The 20,182-nt window shown below is 43.3% G+C and overlaps 1 protein-coding gene across 1 annotated transcript in view; it reads right to left on the reverse strand.

Moving 5' to 3' along the window:
* SVIL (supervillin) overlaps nt 1–20,182 on the reverse strand; it is a 239,617-nt gene that overhangs the window by 201,970 nt on the left and 17,465 nt on the right. The window lies entirely within an intron of this gene.

Genomic DNA, 20,182 nt, shown 5'->3' on the forward strand with positions numbered 1-20,182 from the left:
CTTTGGTGCGAATCCTGCTACCTCCAGTGGGTGCTGTCGTGGCGAAGGGTAAAACAAGGCTGGCAATTTCTGAAAAATACATAACTATTCCATTTTCATAAAAATAATGAATTTAGATCAACTAGTGGCATGGACTTTCACATTGACACGTTTTCATCTGTCACCAGTCCTCACAATCCTGGGGCGGTAACTGGAGAAGGATTTAGTGAAGCACGCTGTAACCAAGGATCAGGACTTTGCTTACAAATGGCATTAATAACTGTTGCAATTTGACTCTAACGAACTCCAGTATATTGAATAAGTTTTATAAGATATTTTTTGTTTTATTATGCAATAATAAATACATTAAAAAAAAAAATCACATGATATATCTATATTATGTCATCAATTGGGGAGTGGCTTGTGATTTTAAAATGGCGTTTTGGGTTGATTATGCATGTAATGATCAAGAACTAGTGATGAGCGAGCGGGCTCGGATAAGGTGTTATGTGAGCATGCCCGGGTGCTATCCGAGGTTCTTCTGCGTGTTCCAATAATATGTTCAAGTCCCTGCGGCTGTTCGACAGCTGCGATACATGTATGGATTGCCAGTTTGTTAGACAATCCCTGCATGTGCTGCGGCTGTCAAACAGCCGCGGGGACTCGATCATCGTATTCGATCACGCCGAAGTCACTCGGTTAGCACCAGAGCATGCTGAGATAACACCTTATCCGAGCCCGCTCATCACTATTAAGAACAGTAAGCAGTTGCAACATGGAGACGTGCAAGTCAATCCCACTCCGCTGTGCATACAATAGGCGATAGTGGATTACCCCTATGCAAGTGTAGCCGTTAATCTCTGTACAGTTTACCTTCTCTATAGACACAAATAAGAAGGTCGTCATTGGCACTTTTCTATACCGAGTCCCCCGTCCATATTACTGCGAAGGCCAAATGTCAATCTTCTCAAAGTATTGCCAGGACTCTGCCCCCAAATATCCTGGCCTGCACTAAGTACACTGGTAAGCCCATAGAACCGGTATAACAAGTCAGGAGTGCATAGACGTGGTTAGGCCATGTGCACACTACACTCGGATGAACATGTATGGACAGGGGGAAAAAAAGCTCCCTGCGTATACTCTAACGCTTCTATGCCACCCATTCATCAGACAGAGGCCATTTGTGCCCTTTTGGCCTCCATCTGACCGGTATATGTTGGCATTACAGGAAAGCACAGTAGATGGAGCTTTCGCATACCAAGGATCAGCACAGACATCATATCTCCGGCTTTTGGTGTCCAGCAGATACAGTCATATCTGGCAAAGGAGGAAATCTGAGACGTCACTTTGTGATCCTGAACAGAGCACTAATGTCCTCAGTGTTTTCTGTGGTTGATAAGACAATGGAGAACTGGACTGGAGGATTAGTACAATACACACAAGTCAGGAAGACAAACTGGGGACCAGATAAAGAAAAGCCAGATGAGAGCAGAGCAGGAACAGGTTTTGGAGGCTTGGACCTGCAGATAAAACGCTGCTGACGCCCACATTGTCCTCTCTCCTGGTTCACAACTTAGTAATAAGATAATACCACTGTGCTCGTGACACAAGAATATTATTGTGCAAATCAGACTTGTGTTTACTGTATTTTATGCTGCCATTCCCCCCCCCCCCATACGGACAGTATGTGCCGCCTTATAAACTCTGCATCATTTTACATTGGGATCTTTCATTATAGGGGTCTTTGACTTTTTTTCGCTCTTACAGGCTTCCTTTCCAGAACCAGCTCCGATCGATGTGCAGAGTCAAACCCACAGTGTCCAAATGTTACAGCTTAGTGGATAGGATTTCCTTTGTCCACTATGCGCCCACAGACCTCGCGGATCAGCCGCGGAGATGGACATGTGTGGCGCGTCTTTCCAGACTGCAGCACGTCAATTTCTCTGGTTGGAGACGTTAGTCCCCTCAAGAGAAGTTTCACCAATAGAATGTATTGAAAGCGGAGATTCCGCACGGATCAGTTAACAGATGCGAGTTCACCTGCGTTCAAAGGCCAGCAGCGCTCTGGATGCAGCGAACATGCTCTGTGTCCAAAAGCTGCTAGTTCCAGATCATGGGCACCCGACCTTAGTTCCATTTCCAAGGCACAATCATTGTTATGCGGGAACACAGATCCTTAGTACAATTCTTTGTTCCCATACAGTATAATGCCAGCAGCACATCCCTGATGGCGACAAGAACAATTATACAAAAGGTGATCAAATGGCAAAATATTGATTGGCTTTGATAAGGCCGGGGGTTGGGAGTTAACATGTTTACACTTAAAAGGTGACTACCATAAAATTCCTATTATACATGCGTAATGTATGAAGAATTGACATCTCCCCAACAATCAGTCTTCCGGCGATGCCATAAAAATTACCTGTCGGACGAACCCATTCATATACTATAACCCCAGGTCTACACAAAAAAAAAAAATGTTCAGGTGCCAAGGATTTTTGAATGGATTTAAGGTATTTTGAGGGTGCAGAATTCAAAAATCCCATTACTTTTGCTAAATTGGTTCTAGTTTTTGAGATTACAGAATGCATTATTTTCATAGATGTCCATTATGTGCGCGATAACAAATGCATCAGCTTTTGGCCTGACTTTTGACTTTTTAACAAGGTCTTAGGTAATGAAATATTCCATATAATTATTTTGTATTTCAATCTGGAGGTCTAAAATGCTATAAAAGGCTTTTTAAGGCCAGAATTCTACTGTGAATTTGCTGAGGAAAGCAGTCAGCTCCAGTAAAAGTTAGTCAACTCAGTCTTGGTTTATACCCAAAAAGTTCTGACTTAAAAAGGGTTATCCACTACTTGGACAACCCATTCCTGATCTAAAGGTTTGGCTCCGATAAAATAAAGCTTATATTCCGCCCCCCCCTCTCCTGTGCCGTTTTAGCAGTGTCAGCCCTCACGGTCCCCGATATATCGTACGGTTGTTGTGACACGTGACCCAGGCGCCAAATCAGCGCTGTCAGTGTCTCCGCGGCTCTGCCTTCGGACAAATCGAACATGAAGAGGAAGTCCGGGCTGCAGCTGATCTCTCACTTCCTCTATGTTGGACAGGAGGTAGAGCCAGTGACACTAGCGTTGAGGTCGTGTGTCACAACAGCACAGAAGTCCAAGGGAGACCAAAATGCAGGCAACGCGGTAACGGGAGGAGAGCATAGGTGTTATTTTAATCAGGGCCAAGAGTGGGGTATGAGAATGAGTTGCTCAAGTAGTAATTTCTTGACGTATATAAATGTGTAAAAATTTTGACTTCATCAAAAAGAGCCCGTCAACAATCCTGATGCATTCTGCTACATCTGTGGATAGTACATGACTGAAAAACAGACAAAATATCACAGTCTTTGTGCATCAAGTACACCGGGCTCATTTTGGAGTACAGCTAGGAGACCAGGATAAGTCTTGGGCTACACAGTTTGCAAAATGTGTGGAGCATTTATAACAGTGGTCAAACTGTGCAAGAAAAAGTTTAAAAATTACCGTAAATATAAATCTCAAACTAGAGCCCATCTGGCAAAATCAAAGTCCTATTCTTAATCAGCACCATAAACGTTCTAAAACCGTCCAGACATCGTTGGCACCAAAATCACAGCATACTAGTGTAATGAATATGGGGGTCTTAAGAGACTTTAACAAGTTGCAAACTCTCAGTATCTTAAGTCAATCAATAGTCTGATGGTTTTACAGTCTGCAATGATCTAGGTATGGAAAAAAAAAAAGTGCCATCACCAATAGCAGCCTGAAAGGCTAATTTCACACCATATCCCTTCTCCTGTATACTTTTTTTTATACAGTAAGAATAGACACTGGTACAAGAGAGCAGGAAAAGTTTCTTTAAGAAAATTATAGAGATTGATTTTATTTTGTGCCAAGGTTTGATCCTACTTTTGCTTCTAAGTTGTCAGGCGATTGGAGTGGCGTCATCAGATATTCCTGCAGCGGTCTGGTGACCTGAAATATGGGACATCGGGGTAGATAACCAGATCGCCCAATGCTGGATCCACAGAGTAAATTTTGCTAAGAGCAGGGGTCCCCAACCTGTGGCTCGGGCGCCACATGCGGCTTGCGGTCCTATGAATTGTGGCTTGCAACTATCTGCCAGCTCGGTGCACTAGATCCAGGTCTAGCAAACAGATATGAAGAATACATCTCAAAATGGTGAATTTTGTGAGTAGCCCTGCACAAAAGTACAGATGTGGATGCACATTTACTGGTCTTAGGGATTTAGAGATGTTTTAGGTATGGTACGCTGAAGGATAGTACTACCTGTTAGAGGAGGTGCTCAGAGCTTTATGTGACTGTTTGTTGGGAGTCCTTGATGGGAGAATATTGAATTGGGGTATTGTGGGAACTCCTGGATCTCAGTGTACTGCTTTGGAGCGACTTCTGTGGAAAAGCTTTGGTTATCATTATATATGTACTGGGGGCTTTGGTTGACAATACTTTGAAAGGGGTGGGGGAGCTGGATGTGGCTCGCGCCCCTCTCGGAGCTGAATGTGGCTCACGACCTTCTCTCTAAGCTGAATGTGGCTCTCAAGATCAGAAAGGTTGGAGACCACTGGCTTAGAGGCTGGACCACCTTTTAATTGATGTAAAAATCAGCAACCAGCCATACAGAGGAACAATACAGCAAACTGGTCTGTGATAAGAAGCCATTGGTACCCTGTGTTCTGCATATAGGCCAAGGGAGCAAGCGTTTAGATGTTGAGGTGCAGCATAGGAGAAAAAAAAAAAAAAAAAGGACTGGAATTAGTAAGGTTAAAACTACGTTGCCATCGGAAAGATAAGGAGACAGAAATCCAAGATTGTGGTTTATTGGTCATCTCGTTTCTAAGTTTCAAAACATCTTTACCAGATCAAACCACAGCGATCACAGTTTACAGTGTTTTCTCCTGTTGAAGTTTGAAACAGATTGACCAATAAGCCACAATCGTGGATTCTGGTCTTCCCATCAATTTTCCAATGGAAACGCAGTTTTAACCCATTTGAATCCAGTCCTTTAAGTTTCCATTACCATGGGTCTGCAGCATCCTAAGCTTTTATAGTGGCTGCAAGGACATAACCCAACCAGGTGAACACGATTGCCCACATTTCCCTATTATCCAAATAAGACCCAACTGCACTTTGTCCTTCTAGTTTTGCTACTTGTTATTTGAAACCCACAGACTCCTTTAAAATAATGCGCTACCGGTTTACAGAACATGCATATGAACAACATCCATTACATACTCCTGGAGATATATATATCTATCTAACGTGCTCTCAGTGAGAGAAACAAAATGGGAATCTTGTGGGTATGATACCTTTTAATGGCTAACAAATAGTAGTAAATGATGCTACAAGGCAAGCTTTCGAGACTGCTTACGTCCCTTCATCAGGCTTATATAACAAAATAATTGAAGAAACCTTATTTATATTTTGTTATAGCAGCCTGATGAAGGGACGTCCGTAAGCAGTACCGAAAGCTTGCCGTGTAACATCATTTACTACTATTTGTTAGCCATTAAAAGGTATCATACCCACAAGATTCCCATTTTGTTTCTCTCACTGAGAGCACTTTATATATATTTTTTTGTACTCGCTAACACGGTACCAAACCCCTTTTTTCGTTATACTCCTGGATGGAGCAGCTGGCTGGCCCGTAATCCGGAGAAAAGGACAGCTGGCAAATGCTGGACCTCGCATGAACAAGCTGCTATTTTATCCAAATTTCTGCTACATGTTTATACCCAGCACAATGGCAGACACAGAGCAAGTCATCCCGGCCGCATGCAGAGCAGCTGTTCGGGCCTTCATCTACACAACCACCAACAAGTGGCTGCAGACCAGGCGCACATACTTCACTGCTGTCTGCTCTCTCCAAAGCATGAGTTTAACCTCAGAATATGAAAATAAACAATGTGTCTCCGAATAGGACTATTCATTATGTACTGAAGAGACGCGATGGCATGTGCCTACAGGAATCAGCCCGGGACACACACGATTCAACACATGCCATGTGATATTTAAGTAGTGGAGGAACTTTATGTAATCAGTGCGGAATTCTAGCAGAATTCCCAATGATCCAGGACCAGAAGTCTCATTAGTTCTACCAGCTGTCTACAATTGTTCCTCGAAACACCATATAAGTAAACCAAGTTAGATGATTGCTAGAACGCGCAATTACTAATGGTCATTGAAGTTGACCACTATTGTGATTTTCCCTTTATGGGTTATGCATTAATTAGCCCTTCGTTTCATCATAAAAAAATTAAAATAATTATATCCAGCAGAGGTAAATATACATATCGTGTCAGTACAGTCTCATTAAAAACGAACCCCTTACTACTTCGTACACGTCGTAGTCAATTCTTGCATTCCTCAAAAAGAACCAGTTCTGGAGTTTCTCTTATAATTCTTTGTACATTTCTTCTGTTATGTATCCATGAGATGCAAGAATAAATTAACAGGGTGTCACTATACATCTAGTCAAAGGGGAATGTTCCTTTTAGGGTCTGCTATGATTCACACGGGTTCTGTAGGACATTCCTCCAACGCGTGAAACATTTCAAGAGGGAACGGCACAACGTAGAGTGGGAGAAAAGCAGCTTTGGAATTCCAGGAGAACTGGGGTCCACATCCCACCAAGAACAGCATATTGAGAAGTGTGCATGTTCTCCCAGTGTTTGCGAGGGCTTCCTCCAGATTTTCGCCACACAAAGACAAAACTGATATGGAATTTATATTGTGAGCCCCAATGGGGACAGTGATTATGATGGTGCTATATAAGTAAATAAATGACTTGATACATAGAAAGGATTGGAAATTAAAATATTTTAATGTTTTCACCATAATTTCACAGAATACACAACTTCCACTGAAATCTGGGACAGTCTAACCCTCTAATGTGTGTTGGCGCCTCCAGACTCCCCAAGTTATGTTGAATTTAAATGCCAATCCTTTTATTCACCCTTTGCCCCATTGGAAACACATGCACACTAGTCCAAACCGAGCGTGCACGTGTGATGATCAGGAGGACCAAGCGTTTGGCCAACGGGTCTCTAACGGCATTCTAAATTAGGATGTATTAGACTTCTGTAAATAAAATGTCCAACTATCCAATTGTGACTTCATCTGTGAGGCTTAAACCATTTTACAGTGATTGTTGGCAGCAGTCCTGTCCTCCTTGAAAATTCTGCAAACAGATCCATCCAATAACCGATACCAAAGATAACAATGGGACTACATTGACTACAATGAGGCACATTTGAGTGTCCGTCATTTTAAAACAGAAAAAAAAAAATTAAAAGCCCAGAATGTAACAGATAAGTGTGAACCATACCTACGGCTTCATTAACACTTGCCGTGTTTTTTGCAGCCCGTTTGTGCGGGCCTTTTTTGCGGGCCGTATTGCTGTCATTTTCACGGTCTGCCTCAAAAATCTTCTCAGATTTCTGCAGGCCTTCAAAGTGATAAACAGGAAGTACATGGGAGTGTCCTAGTAAAAATATTACTATTCTACATTTTTATAGCGCCATTTCTTCCATGGCGCTTTACATGTAAAAATGGGCAAATATAGGCAAGTACAATAAACAGGAGCAATACAAGACACATAAGTACAGAAGGAGAGAGGACCCTGCCCGCGAGGGCTCATAGTCTATAGGGGATGGGTGAGGATACAGTAGGAGAGGGTAGAGCTGGTCGTGTAGCGGTTCAGTAGACTGACGATCACTGCAAGTTGTAGGCTTGTCGGAAGAGGTGGGTCTTCAGGTTCTTTTTGAAGGTTTCCATGGTAGGCGAGTGTCTGATGTGTTGGGGTAGAGTTCCAGAGTATGGGGGAAGCACGGGAGAAGTCTTGTATGTGGTTATGGGAAGAAGAGATAAGAGGGGAGTAGAGAAGGAGATCTTGAGAGGATCCAAGGTTGTATGTGGGTAAGTACCGGGAGACCATGTCACAGATGTATGGAGGAGGAGACAGGTTGTGGATGGCATTGTATGTCATAGTTAGGGTTTTGAACTGGAGCCTCTGGATGATCGGAAGCTAATGAAGGGCTTGGCATAGTGGAGAGGCTGGGGAATAATGGGGAGACAGGTGGATTAGTCAGGCAGCAGAGTGTAGGATGGATTGGAGTGGTGCCAGAGTGCTAGAGGGGAAGCCAGAGAGTAGGAGGTTGCAGTAGTCGAGGTGGGAGATGATATGGGCGTGCACTAGTGTTTTTGTGGTTTCATGGTCAAGGAATGCACGGATCTGGGAAATATTTTTTGTTTGAGACAGCAGGAGGAGGCAAGGGTTTGGATATGTGGTTTTAAAGAGAGGGCAGAGTCGAGGACCATCCCGAGGCACCGAGCATGCAGGACAGGGGAAAGTGAGCAGTCACTGACATTGATGGATAGGTCTGGTGGAGGGGTAGAGTGAGATGGGGGAAAGATTATGAATTTTGTTTTGTCCATGTTCAAATATGGCGTACCGCAAATACTGTCTTCACGGTGTACCGCAAAATCAACACACTGGCAAGCTTCCATTGCTTTTGTAGCCCCATTGATTTACAATGGGGGCAGTGTCCATAACCCGTGAAAAATATTGAGCAGGCTTGATATTTTATCACGGTCGTTAATACTGCCCTCACGGCCATATGCGGACCTCTGACAAATTTTTACGGCACCATAGAAATCTATTGGGTCTGCAAAAATAGCCCGCAAAAACACGGCAAGTGTAAAAGAAGCCTTAGGTGAGTATTACTCAGTCTAAGAAATTGGGTTAAAAAAAAAAAATTGTACACTCTATTTTTCACACGTGGTGGCACTGCAAGGATAGTTTACACTTACTACCATGTTCCGCACAGATCAGTTTATAGCTGGAGGCATCTCATTTATCTAAGACATTTTTTACTGTACTTTGTAGTAATCCAACACGCTTCAGCTGCTAATGGAGAACACTAACACAGATGAGACTAGTATTCCTGTACTTTGACCAGGTGTGTTTAGTGGAGGGTCAGATCTCCCACATGCACAATCCAGGAACGACATACACGAGTCGCTGGTAGCACCCCCCCGCCCCCGACAGTCAGGACATTGCTGCAACACACCGCAAGGCCGACTTGCACGACCATCAGCTGTTACATCAGAGCAGTCACATCCTTCCCCAGTCATCTCTGGAATAGACATACAAGTATGAGCCTCCACCCTACATGTGACTGGAGTAAAATCAGCCATTAGGGTCAAAATTCGCTAATAATTATTTATATTCTGTAATATATACATACCGTATATTACAGAATTTTGACCCTGATGGCAAGCGATGGGGTAAAAAAAAAAAAAAAAAAATCAGCTTCAGATGGATTCTCTTCTGCTGATCCTTTGATGAATGGACCCAAAGAATCCAGTCTAGTGGAGGGCTCGGGGAAGGTGGGGGATATTACTTATAGCCACTGTCACTTAGAGAAAAGAGAAGAAGGGAGCTGAATACACAACAGACTTTTTGATTTGAAAGTGTCCCCGTCCTATACATAAACACTCAAGGGTCCGTGCAGATGTTAAGTATCTGCTGTAGAAAGTTCTGCATCTCTTGGCAGGAAAAACAATGCTTAAATAATGAGGTTTTTTTATGCATTTTTTTACATGCGTTTTAGGAGCTGATTTTTCACCCACTCGTTCGTATGGGTGAAATCGGCAGCAAAAACGCTGAAAAGAATTGGACAAGCTGCAGAATCAAACTTGCAAGGAAAAACAATAAGGCAACGTGTGCGTGAGATTTCCAGATTCTCATTCACTTTGCTGGCATCAGGAAACCCTTCAGGTTTTGTGACAAATCTGAGCAAAAAAAAATAAATAAATAAAAGCACGACAAATCTGCAACGTGTGCACAGGCCCTAAAAGCGCGGTCTTTAAGCGCTCATCCCACACAAGTTACAACTGGATTTGGTGCAGGTACCAGTAAACGCATCCAAGAACTGCCCCATTCTCATGCCCTGAAATGTGCCAACCATTCTGTTTGAGCAGTTAATCTTTATAAGCATTCTGCCAGCACGATAGGAGCTGAAACTTCCCTTTCCCTCACTTTCCACCTAGCTTTGCTCCTACATTGCGCAACTGTGCTTGCCCCAAAGTCGGCCTCTGTTTTGCCCGTATGCTTTTTGACAGAGGAGTCGTCTTGCCAATTGGCAGTTAAGCATAAGACACTTAGTGGCCGCCATTTTGGAGTGGTCTTTCAGGGGTAACAAAAAACTTTTAATTAAGGTGATATGAAAATTTTGCATTGAGCAGATTATCAAATAAAATCAAATTGTTTATGTACAGTGAACATTCAAAAAAAAAAAATGAAAGCAATCACTATGTTTACATTGACAATCAAGAAAGCATTATTACCCCGCCGGGCCTTTCCATTACTAAGTGATAGGGCTTAGCGTGCGTAGCATAAAGCTGCATGCGCCATCGTTTTCTGCTCTTTCCGCTGTGGACACAGGAGGGTCAGGATTTCGAGGAGCCGCCTGTGTCCCGGCAGCTGAGTAAACAGCAGGGGCACAACAGCTGAGGGCTAAATTAAACCTTTCCCGGTGGAGTCTATTGTACGACAGACACAGGTAGAAAAATCACTTTCCGGTTGAGAATGAGAATCCCCAGAGCAGCGCACATGCCGGCCATGAACTGGAAATCACTGTAGATAAACAACCACATCCCTTCTATGCACATTGCAAGCAGCATGCCAAGAGGATCCGTAACGAGGAGGAAAGCCGACATTATTTCCCGCAACAGCACAAAAGTATATACTGAGAGACATGGTCCCAAAACCCATCAATCAGGCCTCATAATGGTAAACCGAGATGACAAAAAAAAAAAAAAAAATTATATATTATTTTATTACTATACTGTGGCCACTGGGGGGTGCTGTTATTATGGAAGGGATGAGCTTAGTGAAAATAAGTTATTTATTCTACTTATGGTTCTTATACAGCGCCATCATATTCCACAGCGCTTTACAGACATCACTGTCCCCATTGGGGCTCACAATCTACATTCCCTATCAGTAGGTCTTTGGAGTGTGGGAGGAAACTCACGCAGACACAGTGAGAACATACAAACTCCCAAGGTTCCAGTGCTAACCACTGAGCCACAGTGCTGTCCATTACATAAATCAGCAATAACTTATTGATCAATAGGACCAGCACCGATCAGCAGAACAGGACGCTGTTCTTCCCATTAGAACTGGGTGACATTGTACAGGCCTAACCACCGATCCATTCATTCTCTAACGAACTTTGGAAAAGGCTGAGCGCAGCACCCAGCCTCCCCATAGGGAATGCCTGGAGCGGCAATTCAGCAGACATACTGCCGCTTCATTGTATTGGGGGATAAAAGTGCCGACGATGGGTGTGGGTCCCAGCCGTTGGACGTCTACCATTCAAGACAGAAAAGGGGGTTTGCGGACCTCCACCAGTCAATCCAGCAGAAAGAGAAGTAGAGTGAACGAAGCACCGATTGGCTGCAGGGATCATGTGTCAACGTCACGCAATCCCCGGGAGAGCCAGTGCAGACACCACTGGAATGGCACCAGACGCAAGAATAAGTGTTATTAATTAATAAGGAGGACACATTCTGGTTTAGAAGGGATTGGCAGAGGAGTGGACCACCCTTTTAACTTATTTTCATCGGCAAAATCCCTTCTCTATCTTCTGGATTGCATGGTGAGAGTCCAACGGCTGCGACCCGCACCATCAGCACTTATATCCCTGATACAATGGGGTAAGCAATGTGCATGCTGAATGGCCGATCCGTGCATTCCCTATAGGGCCGCCGAGTGCTGCGCTCAGCCGTTTCCGGTACTTCCATAGAGAACGCATTATTAATAATATAGGCAGCATTGTAGGATGTTCATGAATGTTACAGTGCATAAGAATGTCACAAACCTGCAAAAAAAAAATACACAACTTTTATTCCCATCGTCGTACTATTTACGGTATTTTTAACCAATTCCAAAATATTTGGATTTTACAATTGGAGGGTAAATGGCGCGCCTGAAAACTTCCAGGACGCATTACCAATCCATTACAGAAAGCAGCAGACCCCACCATGCTTGTCACTGCAGGAATAGGCTAGCTACCATATATAAATAAGCAAATCCATTATCTCACTGCCGTCCCCTGAAGGAACGGTATGAGTCATTCTTATATTCGTCTCCATTACACATAAGAGGATTGAAGTCATTTTTCTCTTTATATTTTTTTTCTATTAGCGTTCGCACCATCGTTTAATACCATGGATACTAACGCTGCTTTCCAGCCATCATGAAAACTACAGATTCCAGCATGGTTGCATACAGAGAACTCGGCTAGAAGTTTCTGAAACTTTGGGTTTTTTTTTTAGTCTGACAATAGCGGATTAAAAAAACACAGAAAATATAAGGCACAAACCTACTGAGCCCGGCTCATTCTTGCTGGTGACCTTCTGAGTTATTCTTGAGAAGTGTTCTCTTCACTTTGTGCTCCGCTAACTTGGAGCAGCCATTCCTCGCATGACACTCACAGCTGCTGAGTTGTATCATCACAGAGCACTGGAGGCGGAAACGCTGGTAGTGGTGCTCTGCGCGGAGACCGTCAGCAGGCAGGGCTGCATGTGCCATCTACGCCATAACATCCAGGCTGCACACACCGGTTCTGTATCTGCTGTCCCATATTTACCTCCGGAGTCCTTAAGAACTCCACAACGAGAGAGGCAGATATGGCTGCAGAGTGCCAGCACATTCCAGGACTGAGCGCTCAGAAAGAGTGACTGGACACGGTATTAAGATCTACTTTACAGAAATGCAATATTAGTAGCAGGGCTGCTCTTATTAGCTGAAGAATCCAAGTTTACTGCCACGGAAAATTCTTTACGGATTATAATAATCTTTATATTTATATAGCGCTACATATTACGCAGCGCTTTACAGTTTTGCACACATTATCATCACTGTCCCCAATGGGGCTCACAATCTACATTCCCTATCAGTATGTCTTTGGAATGTGGGAGGAAACCGGAGAACCCGGAGGAAACCCACGCAAACACGGAGAGAGCATACAAACTCCATGCAGATGTTGTCATTGATGGGATTTGAATCCAGGACCACTGAGCCACAGTGATTCCCAAATACTCATCAGCAGGGCACACAGGCTGCAAATGGGACTTATTGGTAAAAGTCAGTGGGACAGTCTCAGATTTATGCCAGAGCTTTCAATGTCAACAAATATAGGATTTTACCCCTTCGCATGTCAGATTTTTCCTGTGGACCAGTGTATATAAAAAGGAAAAAAAAAAAAAAAAGAATCTGCAGCATAAGAATTTTTTAAATGCAAATGGTGAGAACCATGGTCAGTCTTTGCATATACCCCAAGGCTTGTATGCATTAAAGGGGTTGTCCATGCCTGGGGCTCAAGTCTGCAGTCACTATGACTGCAGACTTGAGAATCCTCACAGTGCGCGCCATCAGGATTTTCCGGTAGTGGGAGATCATGCAACCGCAAGTATGTGATTTACAAATTTCCAGCCACATTCCGACTAGAGGTGTTCATACTCGCTTAATTCACTTGCATTGAGAGGTCATGTTTGACTAGTTGGCATGTGACCGCACGTACTCAGATCACATACTTGTGATCACACGCACACACGATGTCGGCAGCAGAGAATCCTGACAGCGCTCAGTGTGCGCACTGTGAGGATTCATGAAGTGACTGCAGACTAGAGCCCCAAAGCTTGACAACCCGCTTTAACTAGTGAGTGGCTTACTAGCGGAAGACACCTGAAGACTGGTCAAGGTCAATTCTTTTAACAGTATCACGTCTTTACAAACGTGAAGTGGTTAGAACACAGTCAAAAGTTTAACATTTGCAAAGAAAGTCTTTTCACCTGTTCATTTTTTTTTAGGTTTATTGAGTGCTTTTTCAGGTGGGTTAAGGCATGTAACTGCCTGAAGAAGATGCCTTCTATTGCACAAAACCTAACAGTGGAGAGGGGGGCAAATTCTAACCTGGCATGTCATTAAAAAAAAACAAAAAAAACCTCGTGTCAGAAGAACCGATTGCTTGGAGTCCTGGTCCCGTTGCACCCACCGATTGCTGAACTGAAGGAATGGAAGTGATCAGCGCTGTTCTTCAGCTGCGCTCGGCTGGTCCTTTTAGAGGCAGAGTACAGAGTCATATACTTCTATGGATCTGTACACCACTTATCCCAGTGGACCACCAAGGCAGAGCTGAATTCAGCCGAAGTTACACAGAGCTTAGGATAGCTGTTCTGCCCCCTTTGCTTCAGTGGTCGATGGGGGTCTCGTGGCCCAGACGGCAGACCCCTCTAATCAAATCTTCTGATATGTCAACATGACTTTCTATCTGAAGAAAGCAAAACACATCTGCGATGTTCATATAACTGCTACCAAGTATAGTGATTGACCACCGACATTGTAGGCGGTTTCAATCGCAGGTACACTGGGGTAAGTATTGAATGAGAAAAAAAAGCTCAATGAGAAAAATCCAACACTTAAAGGGAACCTGTCACCCCCCCAGGGGTTTTTAAGTAAAAGAGCCACCTTGTGCAGCACTAATGCAGCTTTCTGTCAAGATGGCTCTTTTACTTAGCGTCCCTTCCACAGCAGAAATAATTGTTTTTAAAATTGTTCAAAAATACCTGAATTTTGACAAGGGGGCAGGTCTTTCCCCCTCTGACAGACGCCTCCCATCCGTCATTTCTTTCTTCAGTATTTGGCTCCGCCTCCTCAGTGTTCTTTTGAAATGCTGGCGCCTGCGCTGTACTATATCTTCTTGGGCTTGCGCAATAGTTCTCTGCGGCTCTCATGCCCAAGATTCCCAGCCCCGCAGTGTGAATAAATCATAAGCGACTGCGGGGCGGGATCTCTAGCCGCGCGATATGAAGGCCAGGATGTGATCTGAGAGCACCGGCACGTCGGGCAGCGCTAACTGCGCATGCCCAAGAAGATGTAGTACAGCGCAGGCTGGAGTCACACTAGCATATGGCATCAGTCGCGATATGCTAATGGACACTCGGCGCCAGGCCGGTTGCAAGGGGGAGCCGAGTATCAGTGCTCTGTGCGCCTATCTTCTGACACAAGAGAATAAGAGCACAAGTGCGGAGGAGATGGAGAAAGTAATTTCTCCATCTCCTCTGGTGCTGGCGCCCGTGGGAATCGCACTGCACTCCGGTGACATCTGACTGCAGTCCAATGTTTCCCACGCATCCATAGATTTGTATGGATGTGTGCTATCCAATTGTCACAGAATGCTGCAAATTTGAATTTATTTAATCGCAGATGAGCACAGCATCATTGAATAACATTTGTCCAAATGCAATCATGATTTTTATTTTTATCGAATTGCACTCGTCCGATTTATTCGCAAGTGTGAGCGAGCCCTAAGGTACGTGAAGTGTTTTTTTTTGTTTTTTTTCTAGATAAATTTTGCCCGATATCCACCTAAAGAAAAAAAAAAAGAAAAAGCCCCATAAAATTAACAATGCACAAACGTGATGGCTGTGTACGTGGTGAGGCTTATGACCCTTGTTGTAACCACTTTAGGGATCGGAAACCCTGAATTGGTCTAATGAAGTGACATGCTAATTCTTGGGGCGGCTTCTAGCAGGAGACCACCCGTTCTCTACACCTAGCATTATAAAGGGAACAATGCCACCAAGAACGGCAGCAAAGCCTGAGAACACTGAGCATCTGCAGAGTTGTGTAAATGATGCACGTACTCCAAGGCAATAATTTGTGAAAATCATTAGCCAATTATCACATTTATAGAGATCAAGTTGTCTGAATAAAACCAATAAAATCAGGGTACACAAAAAGCAAAAAATTGGCCTAGCTATTAAGGGCACTTCCAAAGATAAATTTATACCTATACACACGGAAGCAGATGCAGAGTTAAAAATTTACAAATCTTTATTAACTCAATTTACACAAAAATTAAAAAAAAATTCGGGTAAACACCAAAATGGATCTGCATACACAGGAATTGTTATACCAAATTGTATAAGTACATAACACTTTTCTAATATGTTAGTTGGTCTTTTTTCTAGAAATCAATTGGCTAGATAAATCCACATCAATTCAGTACCTTTGAAAAAATGAATATAATACAGCTAGTGCTTTGTGGACTTAGATACAGGAGTAATTATATCTATATAAACAAGTAATTTTTCTTTATGGTTATCCTATGATCAAATAAGAAACTTCCACAATAATTAAGTCCATTAAAAGGTAAATTCCAATACGATTAGTGCTTATAAGGTTCGATGCATATCCATAAATTAGAGGTTTTTACTAAATTTATGATGTATCCTTATACAATGAGATCAATAAGGTAAAAATTAGACGGTAATTAAATTGTACATGGTTAAAAAGGCTAATCGTGCCCTTTTATTAAAAAATAAAAAATGTAACTGGAAAAGGATACCCAAAAGCCAAACACTATGAAAGCAGACATTCAAGTGGCTGTACAATAGAGTTTTAACTTATTATGTACTCATGAGAGCCAAAAAACAGAAAAGCAAAGTAGCACTCCTCACAACAGAACCATACAGGTCATTCAATATATATAGGGCCAAGTAATACAAATACAAATTACAGTGTTGAATTTTTCCAAATGAATACAGTATACATAGCTAAAGTGCATAGTGCCGTTAGCATACCTACTGAATAAGAGGTAAACAGGGAGGAGGAGAAAAGGAAAGTTCCTTAAGTAGATGCATACATGACCTGGTAGCAGACGGCGCCCCGACGCGCACTCTGCGCCAGCCCCCCTCCTATGGCTGGAAGTAAGACAAATGATCAGGCATGTAAAAATCCAAACTGGAAATCACACCTGCTGAGACTTGTGTACGACCAGCAGACTGTCCATAAGAGTAGGGCACATGCGTGATACTCAGATTGTAAGCTGGTGAGCACGGCCCGCACTCCTCTTGGCATCTGTTTATGTGATTATGGGTATTCTGTAAGGTGTTTTTATTGTCTATACAAGTCCCCTCTAAAATGTAAAGTGCTGCAGAATATCTAACACTATAGAAATCAATTATCACCAGGTAGACAGACCTCACCTTTACGAACCAGCTATGCCTCCCAGCCCCAATTACAGTGCGTGCGGGACACCAACGCTCCCAGCCTGGATAACAATACAGACGGAATATATCCTTGGTCTCTGCAACGAGCGGTAGTAACGACGAGTATTCAAATATCACACATGCAAATCTCAGAAAGCAAAAAAAACTGTAGAACAAAGCCGGGGTTTTCTTCTCGACTACGTTCATTAGTGTGCGACTAGAGAATGAACTTGTGTCTCCGGCAGTCACATTTTATGGGCTATAAGCAAATATGAGGCGCACAAAAGCCTTTTTGTTCAGATTTAGCAGATCTTTTTCATAAAGCCGGCGGGGCCCGATGTTCACAGACAGGCTTCATTCACTTCAGTCCAGCCCAAGGAGCGGTCAGGGAACCTAGGAAGAGCCTGGTGATGCCACTTACCACTACTTGTATATAGTCTTACTAAATGTAGGTGACAATTATGCACCATAGTGATAATATACTATTAGTGCCATTATAACCGAATAATACAACAATAAGGGTTCGCTCACATTAGCATATAAAATCGGACGAGTGCAACCCTAAAGTTAAAAAAAAACGGATTGCACTCAGACCAATGTTAATCAATGAGGCAGTGCAGATCTGCCTACTCCCCGTCATCCCATTTTTTTTAGTTGCACTGTATATGTATGCACAGATCAGAAAAGCTGTTCAGACACAGACCCAATTCAAAAGTGAACAAAAGCAAATACAAAATAAATTAATTTTCCATTTCCAAATCGGATCTGTTTGACTTTTCTTGGTTTCTTTTTTTTCATACTGAATCGTTACAAGTGGATACCAAATGGTCATGTGAACAGTCTTGCGCGCACCATTTTAACAGCTGCATTTTTGCTTTGTTTCCAAACGTCTCATGTAACAAAGTAACATAGTTAGTAAGGCCGAAAAAAGACATTAGTCCATCCAGTTCAGCCTATAAAATTCTGTCAGAATAAATCCCCAGATCTACGTCCTTCTAAAGAACCTAATATCTGTAAGATACAATATTGTTACACTCCAGGAAGACATCCAGGTCTCTCTTGAACCCTTCGACTGAGTTCGCCATCACCACCTCCTCAGGCAGGGAATTCCAGATTCTCACTGCCCTAACAGTAAGGCTGTGTGCACACGCTGCGGATTTTGCTGCGGTTCCGCAGCGGTTTTGGCCGCTGCGGACCCGCAGCAGTTTTTGCTGCGGTGTACAGTACAATGATTCCCTATGGGAATCAAAAACCGCAGTGCAGACGGTGCGGAATTTTCCGCGCGGATTATCTGCGGTTTTCAATCCGCAGAAAGAATTGACATGTCAATTCTTTCTGCGGATTCTCCTGCGGTTTGCCATCTCCTCCATTGAGGAGATGAAAAACCGCAGGGCAAAACCGCAGAGCAATCCGCAGGTAAAACCGCAGGTCTTTTGACCTGCGGTTTCACCTGCGGATTGTACAAAATCCGCGCGGATGAATCCGCACCTTTTCCGCAGCGTGTGCACACAGCCTAAAGAATCCTCTTCTATGTTGGTGGAAAAACCTTTTCTCCTCCAGACGCAGAGAATGCCCCCTTGTGACCGTCACCTTCCTTGGTATAAACAGATCCTCGGAGAGATATTTGTATTGTCCCCTTATATACTTATACATGGTTATTAGTTCGCCCCTCAGACGTCTTTTTTCTAGACTAAATAATCCTAATTTTTCCAATCTCTCTGGGTATTGTAGTTCCCCCATCCCCTTTATTAATTTTGTTGCCCTCCTTTGTACCTGCTCTAGTTCCATTATATCCTTCCTGAGCACCGGTGCCCAAAACTGTACACAGTACTCCATGTGCGGTCTAACCAGAGATTTGTACAGAGGCAGTATAATGCTCTCATCATGTGTATCCAGACCTCTTTTAATGCACCCTATGATGATGTTTGCCTTGGCAGCCGCTGGCTGCTCCAGGTAAGTTTATCATTAACTAGGATCCCCAAGTCCTTCTCCATGTCAGATTTACCCAGTGGTTTCCCGTTCAGTGTGTAATGGTGATATTTATTCCTTCTTCCCATGTGTATAACCTTACATTTATCATTGTTAAACTGCATCTGCCACCTTTCGGCCCAAGTTCGAAACTTATCCAGATCCATCTGTAGCAGAATACTATCTTCTCTTGTATTGACTGCTTTACATAGTTTTGTATCATCTGCAAATATTGATATTTTACTGTGTAAACCTTCTACCAGATCGTTAATAAATATGTTGAAGGGAATAGGTCCCAACACCGACCCCTGCGGTCCCCCAATCGTCACAGCGACCCAGTTAGAGAATATACCATTTATAACCACCCTCTGCTTTCTATCACTAAGCCAGTTACTTACCCATTTACACACATTTTCCCCCAGACCCAGCATTCTCATTTTGTGTACCAACCTCTTGTGTGGCATGGTATCAAACGCTTTGGGAAAAATCAAAATATACCACATCCAATGACTCACCTTGGTCCAGTCTAAAGCTTACCTCTTCATAAAAACTGATTAGATTGGTGTGACAGGAGCGATTCCTCATAAACCCATGCTGATATGGCGTTACAGTTATTCTCATTGAGATAATCCAGAATAACATCCCTCAGAAACCCTTCACATATTTTACCAACAATAGAGGTTAGACTTAGTGGCCTGTAATTTCCAGGGTCACTTTTAGAGCCCTTTTTGAATATTAGTACCACATTTGCTATGCGCCAGTCCTGTGGAACAAACCCCGTCGCTATAGAGTCTCTAAATATAAAGAAATAAAGGTTTGTCTATTACATTACTTAAAAGTAAAAATGTAAAGACGACTCGGTGTAGTTCTATCCCCGACCACATTGGCAGTCACTACTCACACACCGTGTGCACCCCTCACCACCCAGCCACACTTGGCGACGCACCAGCGATCCCGACAACGATGCAGCCTAGTAGGGATCACTGGTGCATTGCTACGATGTCAAACAGATCTCAACAGCGACGCAGCAACGATACAGAACGAAACGACAGTCGTTGGGACTCTGTCTCTCAGACCTGTAGTATTGAGGTCACTTGTCGGCGTCAAACACAGCGATGCAT

Source organism: Dendrobates tinctorius, unplaced genomic scaffold, assembly GCF_039654945.1.
Source record: "Dendrobates tinctorius isolate UK_male_01 unplaced genomic scaffold, ASM3965494v1 ptg000070l, whole genome shotgun sequence".
In the NCBI taxonomy this organism is placed as follows: domain Eukaryota; kingdom Metazoa; phylum Chordata; class Amphibia; order Anura; family Dendrobatidae; genus Dendrobates; species Dendrobates tinctorius.